The sequence below is a fragment of the Solanum verrucosum genome, unplaced genomic scaffold, assembly GCF_900185275.1.
Source record: "Solanum verrucosum unplaced genomic scaffold, falcon-dt-bn FXZP01000085.1, whole genome shotgun sequence".
Taxonomy (NCBI): domain Eukaryota; kingdom Viridiplantae; phylum Streptophyta; class Magnoliopsida; order Solanales; family Solanaceae; genus Solanum; species Solanum verrucosum.
The window spans coordinates 1,904,203-1,913,417 of NW_026019839.1; the positions used below are offsets into that span (position 1 = coordinate 1,904,203).

The window sequence follows — 9,215 nt, forward strand, 5'->3', positions numbered from 1 at the left end:
AGGCTGTCATAGATCTTTCTTGTTTAAGTCCACCCTTTTTGGACTTAGACTATTTGTTTAAGGTGTTTGTTTAGCTTCGGGGTTGTACCCTTTGTTCTTTTTGGTACAATGACTTTCAGGTTCTAAGGGTTAAGACTTCCGCATTAGTTTGGTTAACTTATTTGTTTAAACCTTTAGATTTTATGGTAACTCCATATTTTTACTGTCATTTAAACCTGCTTTTATATCTTTAAATGCATAGTTTTTGGTTAAGTTGTTTAGTCTGGGTTGTAGTAATGATTCTCCCACCGGAGGATTAGTGTGGGTGCCAATCACGACAGTTTGGGTCGTGACATTAACTCTTGGTGTTGACTCTCATTTTAAAGATATTTTTTTATGAGTGTTTAGTTTTTATGATCACCTTATTGAGTTAGCGATAATGAACCCACATTCTAATAATTGATTCATTCTTCTTTCAGATAAATAAGATTGAAGCATTTCAAGATAAAATATTCGATATAGCAAATCCTTTATGAGGCAACAAAATGGTTATATCCAAGCTACACTTTGTTTATGAGGCTAAGATTTATGTGCTCCTCTGTGCCTAAACTCCTCTATCATTATGATGAATTTTTTGAAGAAAAAAATAAACTTTTATCTAGCAAATCTTCCATCTACTTTTTCAATTCATGCAATTCAACTGGAGCCTAGGGGGAATAAAAATTGATTTAAGTATTAGAAAAACATCATTCGTTATGAGTCTTTTCTTTAACTTTTATGATCTTAGCTTAGAGAGTAAAATTTCATTGACTTACCAACCTTCCATTTCTCCTTTGTGGTTATGATTGGATCTCGCGATTGTAGCAGAATTTTTTAAATTTTACGTGGTTATTTGTTTTTTCAGTCTGATCATCTTAATAAGTCCCAAGTAAGTGTACAAACTTATTTAAAACCTAAAAAAAAAACATATTTAATCACAATTTAGTGAAATTAGAAGTTGAGTTATTACATTTTCATATGAAGATGAGATGCGCGCACACACACCTCTGACTTTTAATCATGATGGAAGACTTCGTAAAATTTTGGGACAGCATTGCGTTAAGTCATAAGCCTAACTTATAAATTGATGCTTTTAATTAAAAGCAATAATTCAATACATTGTTATTACAAGCAACTTGTAAATTTTCTAGCTTATGGACAGAAATAATTGCACTTTAAATTTATTTGTTATAGGACAGGTAGATACTTTGTATACCATTTCTTCCTACTCTCTTCTTCAAATAGAAAAAATTAAAATTAAAAAGCCTCAAAAATACACAAAGAAAATAAAACTTCAGATTGTTTTCTCTTCAAACTATCTCATATCCAATTTCAATAGGCTTGGATATAGATGGTAACTTGGTAAGTAATACGTTCAATACGAAACAAGTAATTTTAGCTCGAACCTGATACATACATTAAAAAAAGAGTATTTAATAAATTAATTAATTAATTTCAAACACAATAAATATAAACAATTCGATTATATATTATATCGATTTTTCCCTCAAAACTTAAAAAGTATTTTTCAAGTGAAAATATTATTTCTCACTCAAGTTTTAACATTTTTTTTTCTTGTGAACCCCAAACATGTTCAAATATATATAATTTAAATTTTAAATACTAGTGGTACTTTTTAAACTAGACAAGTTCCATTATTTTTACTGATTAAAACTTTAGGTTACATCCACCAGCTTTAAAAAGACTAGCTATAAAAACCTACAGTTTGAAGACAATGGCATGTGAACATAAACTCTTGGTTTTCAAAACCTAAAACAATTACAGATAACTTAAAAACAAAAAAAGCAGGGAACATTACCTGTACATAATAGGAAAAATAAATAAATTTAGCCTCATATTTCTGTATATAATGAACCATTAAAAGTTTTTAAAAAAAGTAAAAAAAACTATAGTAGGAGGAACAAATTCTGAACGCCGCCAGTGTAATCATTCAGAGGGATATTGTTGTTGAAAAAAAGCTTTTCAACTTCCCCATAAAATTAAATCTTCTTTTTTAAAAAAATATTTAATTTCTTTTGAAGAAAATAAAAATTAATCTGTCATCTTATATATCCTCTTTCCCGTAAATCCCGACTATTTACTTTTATGTTAGATTTAGACATTCTGATGCTGACCCCTTCTTTTGGAGCGTCATTCTCGACCCTTTTAAGTAATAATAATTCTAATTTATTACTTATATCTTTTTTCTTTTTTTTTTGTTATTATTATCTTGAAATGTAAATAATCCATAACATAATTTGAGAAGAATGTACTTTTTGAGGCAAGGGTCTAGAGTTAATGCCATTCAATAAAAATATTTAAAAACTTCATAAATATACTATATGTTTGGTACGTGAAAATGGAAATTTTTAGACTGACATCTTAAATAAAAAATAATTGTTTCTAATTCGAATTTTGCAAACACAAGTATACTATGCTTAATGCTAATGTTTACTTATTTCTAGGTGCCAAAAATTAAAATCATTATCATGAATATATTTTTTCAGAAACTTCTGTTCTCCATTTTTTTTTCACGAGCTCCATCTTTGCCATACCATTTTATCTCACTGTCGCATCCGCGTGGAGATTAATGTGTAAAAAGTTTCATTCATTAATTAGAACATTTTTTTTTTAAAAAAAACGAATTAAATTGAAGTGGTGTCTTGTTATCTGAAAGCTCGTTTCGTTCGAAGGATAAGGAATAACTAATTTCAAACTAATTTTTAGGATAGTTTATTTTATGTTTGGTTGGATAAAATTACAAGTTAACTTATTTCAGAATTAGTTATCCTAGATTAATAAGTTATCTCAACGTTTAATTTTATTCCATATTAAAAATGGAATAACAATCATAAAATAATTACTTACTAAATAATAATCTCAAAGATAATTTATTCTTCAGTCAAATGAGTCCTCAGAGTAATACAGTAATAAAATTGGTTAGGTATAATCGAACGTCAAACGCTTAAACTGTAAAATCATTCATTAACTAATGAAACACAAAGCTTCTTTGAATACATCGTCAGTACGACATATTTCATGCAACAATTTGTTTTCTATATCTTTTCTTTTGTACTATATATTCCCTCCGTCAACTTTTATTTGTTATGTTACGTTTTTAAAAGTTAATTTAACTAATTTTTAAAATTAAATTATATTACGTTAATTTGATATTTTAAACAAAAAATTCAGATATTCAAACACAATACAAAAAGTACTAAAAATTATAATTTTTTACATATCAATATGATGAAAAATACATCATAAAATATTTATAATTTTTTTTAATAGTTTAATTCAAAAAATAAAACTACAACAATTAAAAGTCGACAGAGATAATTATCTTCGTGTTGGAAATAGATGAAAGGCTTTTACTGCATGATCACGCTTTTAGCTGTCACATTCCCCCAACTAATTTTTTGGAACGTCGTTCAGCCATTATTACTAATTATGAGTTTGTATGTATCAATTTCTACACCACTTAATTATGCTTCACTCGTGTTCAATTAATTGGTTTTCATTTCAATTTTTAAATTATCATACAAACTTAATTATCAAGTTTGTATGATAATGTTACGTTCTTTCCTCATTTTTTTTTAAAAAGTAATTTTTTTAATAATTACGAAATATATTGGAGTTATACGCTAATTAGCGACTTAGCCTAAGGAAAATGTTGCATTGTTATTTATGCTGCATTCTTTAATTAAATTAAAAATATCAGGTCTCTTGGCCTTTTTAAAATTTGATAAATACATTAGCATCAAAGAAAGAAAAAAAAACAGTAAAATTGAACTCACATGTTATTATATGAGAAATTTTCATCATAACGCTAGATTGACAAATTAAATACATTATGTTGGAGATAATATAGTAATTGAAAATGGTGGTTGCAACATTTATTCTTTTAATTAATGAGAAAGAAATAAACAGGAGCATCGTATAGGATTTGGATGATTATATATTATCGAATATATATCATGCAACGACATCGTTTGTAGGCACCTTATTTTCAAATAACTAGTTTTTTTCCCTTACATTATAATTCATCCATCATTACTACTAAAAATATTAGTAGGTGTAAAAAGTATTTTCAAAATGAAAGGAGTAAATTTTAAGAAATTAAATTCACTAAACGTACTAGTTTTATTTTCAAATTTTGATATGTTATCCCTTTAATTTTCTTTATCAAACAACTTTTTAACATTCTATTTAATGCTACTATAATAATTAATATACATCAAAGTTAAACATTTTGAGAGTTTGTATTCCACCAAATACTCTCATATAAAGTAAATAACATAGACCAATGATATAAAATCATATTTATTCCAACTTACTACTTATAAAGGTAATACTAGCACTGATTGGTAAACTTTGAATTACAATTAGACATTTATTACAGTACTATGAGTCGTCTCTTATATGTAAAGGTAATTTAGATCGAATTAGAAAAGGAAAAAAAAAAATATCACCTCTACTAAAACGTTACTATTTTATTATCGAAATTTCTTACTAAAAAAATTGTTCAGTAGCTATCCTACACAGATATTTGGATTAAGTCGATGGGAAAAAGAATAAAGGCATTATTGTTTTATTCAATCAAAATGAGTGAAAAATTACATTTGAAAGCACAAGGGTATAGCCATTGGTCAATGAAGTGGTTGTTGAATCCTGAAATCTAATGTTCAAAACTCAATGGAGAAAAAAATATAGTACTAGGTAATTCTATTCCTATATGTGCAAGCTTGATGAACAGAATTACTTGATACTTGTTATTGTTGGGAGGTGACAATTAACTAGTAAAATTAATTAAGATGCGAGAAAATTGATCCGATCAATACAAATTTTGGTGTGGATTTTTTTTTTTCTTTTTTTCTAGTAGTGTGTGTTGGGTTCCTTTGTAGTACTAGCTGTAGAGTATTTACTTTCTATTTAATGCCCGTGCAACGCGTAAATTCTTCTTTATTGATGCAACCACAACACAAATCCCATTATAAATACAACCTCAAAATCCATATATCCCTACTACTTACATTCTCTCCTGCACAAACAACCTTGTCCTAAGAAAAAAAAAAAAAAACTCTACCAAATTTTCTTTTGCATTTTTTTCATATTGAAAAAAAAAAAATGGAAGATGCAATGAGAAGACTTAATCAAGAATCTGATCTTCCTCTCCAAAACACTACAAACTCTACCACTCTTAATAAAACTAGATCTTCTTGTTCATCAAACAAAAGATCACTGAAAGACACTACTACTGGTCCCTCCGCGGTACGATACCGCGGAGTTCGTCGTCGTCCATGGGGACGTTACGCAGCTGAAATTCGTGACCCTCAATCAAAAGAAAGGAGGTGGCTTGGTACTTTTGATACCGCTGAAGAAGCTGCTTGCGCTTATGATTGCGCTGCTAGAGCAATGCGTGGTGTTAAAGCACGTACTAATTTCGTTTACCCTCCTTGTCCTACTCCTACCCAACCCACTTGTACGAACGATGCTTTGTTTAATATTCATTCGTCGTATAACTCTTTGAAATCAACATCGCCTTATTATCATCAGAGTTCTAATACTCTTAAGGACTTGTCTAATAGACCCTTTTTTCATTCCTCTAGTCCTTATGGTTCTACGGGGCGTGGTCATGTTATTGGTTCGACTTGTCAGAAAAGTAATGATTCTTTGAATATGCTTCTGTTTCGTGAACTTCTGAGTTCAAATTCCAGTAACAATAGTACTGCAAGTAATTTGAACGTGGCTGGTAGTATGAATATGCCTAATCTGTACGAACAGCTGCCGAATTTCATGAATAATCGCAATACGAACAGCTTCTGTTCGTATTTGCCCACTAGCAGCAACACCGTTATTCCCAGCTCTTCTGTCATGACCACTCAAGTCCCCAAATTTGATAACACTATCCATTTTACTGTCAACAACAGTAGTATTACCGCACATGATTCTGTTGCAGGGATGGATTTTTTTCCATCTGAGCCGTCTGATTCTGGATTATTAGAAGAGGCTTTAAATGGTTTTTTCCCAAAGCCCAAGCCCATTAAGTCTGTGCCATCATCATTACCTAATTACTCTACTAAAGGAGAATTTTGTAATATTTTCTCTCAACAACCACAACAGCTACAACAGGAGCAGATTAATGATGGTGGTTTAAACAGTGATTTTGGATTATTATCGTCGTCATCGTCATTGTCAACATTTCCAGTGGATTATTTTCCAGGAAATCTTCAGGTGTCACCAGGAGACAACATGATGGGAGACATATTTCAGTATCCAGATCTTCTCAGTATTTTTGCAGCTAAGCTGCAAAATGCTTAATCTTTGTACTACCTCTTGCAGGACTTTTATCTACCTGACTTAATGTACTAATTTTCTATTATTTGCTTCTTAATTAATTAATTACTAGTATTTAGAAGATCTGGATTTGTTCTGTTTCTGGTTTAAACAAGAAATTTCAGCTGTTTAACTTCACTTGAAATGTAAGAGTTTATTCAGTAATATAGCAGTATTATTTTCTTAATACATATCATTCCTCCAGCTTCTTCTTTTTTCTTTTCTTCTTCCGTAGCTAAAGCGATTTTATTAGCTTGTTATTTCTCTGAAATGATAAAATCCATAAGGATGCTTTATGAAAAATTAGAAATTCGACGTTTTGAATCGATTGGGATGGACCTTTATTTTTTCTTTTTTTAGTTGTATCTATTTCTGGTTTTATATTAAAGGAATGTTTGTTTGTTACATTGTTTGGTGGTGAACACATAGAGGTGTCACAGTTTTTTTTTAAATCTATTTTCTACATATGCTTTTAGGGAAAGTTTATTTGGTTGTGTTGACTTTTATTTTTCAAATATCGTACTTTATGCTTTTTTTTTTATTATTATTTTGGTACAATTAATTTTCTATTTTCTATCTTTGGAATTATGGGCTTTTGGTGTATACTGTCAATCTTGCCTTGTTCTTTCAGAAAAGAAAAGAAAAAATCACCTTTTTAAAAAAAGATAGAAGGTGAAGTACTAGTACTACTTTGATTTACAAAATAATAAAGGGTTCTGAAGTAATATCCAATTTTATAATTTTTATTTCAACTTGTGAGTTAATTACTTTATTATCTTTTCAAATTAAAATATGCATATTAGTAATTTACTATGCTTTAGACTCTAACAAGGTAGTTAGAATTGAGTATATGAATTCTCAAAAATTGGAATTGAACTATGAGTTGTTGGCTACTCTCTCTCAACCAATTTTACTTTTTATTCTTAAAAAAGATTTAGTTGAATTTGTATGAAATTTAAAAAATAAGATATATTGTTTCAATTGAGGTAAATAAATAATTAAGCATATAAGAAATAAGTTAATGATAAATTGAATATATTAAGTAAATAATGGATTAATATAGTTTGAGTCAGCCTTCGAGGAAGGTTAACTTAAGTAATTGATTGATAAGCTAATCGAACAAGTAATGAAATTACCAAAGATTAATATGGAAATTAATGATTCACAAGATGATGATCCTACCGTTTTTATAGGGGTAACTTTTCAGGAATGGATTGTCCATCATTAATTTTTATTATTTGTGATGAATGATATTCAAAAGTAAAAATAACGTCAAATTTCACTCGTGGAATGATTTCATAATGATCAATGTGTGCAAATGACTTTTCCTTCATAAGTATTGGTCCGATTTAATTCTATGGGGTGAATTGCTCCATCGATCTCTTCGAGTAATATTATTATTTTGCTCATTTTTAATGTATCCTTACTCAATTCAACCACACATTTAACTTTACATATGTCTCGATTATTTTTACTCTATACAATTATGCATCTAAAGATTTGAATTAACTGTCACACCCCCTATAGAATTGTCAAGTAGTATATTAAAAGTATGTACTTTTTTCTTTTTACTTCTCTATTTGTTGGAATTAATAATTTTAAAAAAAATTATAATTAAAAATTAGTAACCATTTCGTAAATAATTTGAAATATTAATAATCAAATTTTTAGCAAAATATTAATAAGAATAATTTAGTAGACTAAATACTTAAGGAATACTTCTTTAAAAAAAAGTACAAAACACTCAAATAAACGAACAACTAAAAATGGACGGTCAGACGAATACTCTTTTTCTCGATGATCATATTTTTGCAACTTAAGGTGTGAATGTGATAAGTGTTTCCAAATAGTGTTAGTACTCCTACTATTTTTCATAAATAAAGAATAAAGAATGACTATGTTCAAATAATGTCATTTATTCTCCAGATTAAATATGAATAATAGCTCTGGACCATCAAATATTGATTAATTAATTTAATAATTAAAAAAGTACGACACGAAATATGTACACGCTCAACGTGCATCAACTGCTAATTAGTCACAAATTATCTTGACCTCAATTTATAATTATCTAATTTAATCAAGTGACATGTGTTTACCCTATACATTTTAGCTCATGTTAATTTCACCCTAGGAATAACAACCAAGTTCAGGCGTAAAGCGTTCACCGTCAACGGATGTTGGGTGAGGTTGCTCCTTACTTAATCAGAGATTTCAAATTTGAACCTTAAATATGAAAAAATTCTTGAAGCTTTCTTCTAAATGGCGCCCTACACAATGCGAATCCAAAATAGTTGTGCTCCAATGCAATACCAAACACCGAGTGGAAAATAAAAAATAATTTTAAAAAAGAAAGTACAAGGTGATGATTCTACTCTTAGAGTGACTCAGCATAATGCTCTCAGAAATTGGAACCGGCCTCAAAGGATGTGATCCTGGCTTAGAAAACTCTTCATCCGCCGTTAGAGGATTCGTTTGTGACTTCCCCTTTCGGAGAGTTTTCAATCGTAGGATTCAGCCCCGGCAAATGCGATGCAGTGCAAGACGCTGCAGACTATGTGGCCGGTGACGTAAAAGATATGCCGACAACTAGCCAACACCGCTCGAGGAACATGGAGACTAGTTGAAGTACTGTGCTGCAACCAGTGGCGGACTTAAGATTTTCACGAAGTGGGTTCAAGATATAAAAATATACCTAATATTATTTGTAATTTTTATGAGGCTAACAACATACATATCTGACTATACTAAACGATGTTAATACATTTGAAAAAAAATTACGTTGACTTGTGAATGAGACGGTAAATAGCAAGATGAACGAAAAACTAGGCTTCAATATAAACTATGAAAATAAAAGAATA

The 9,215-nt window shown here is 29.5% G+C and overlaps 1 pseudogene; it reads left to right on the forward strand.

Moving 5' to 3' along the window:
- Positions 1 to 1,753: 1,753 nt before the first annotated feature.
- LOC125814398 (ethylene-responsive transcription factor ESR2-like) lies at positions 1,754 to 6,355 on the forward strand (annotated as a pseudogene).
- Positions 6,356 to 9,215: the final 2,860 nt, after the last annotated feature.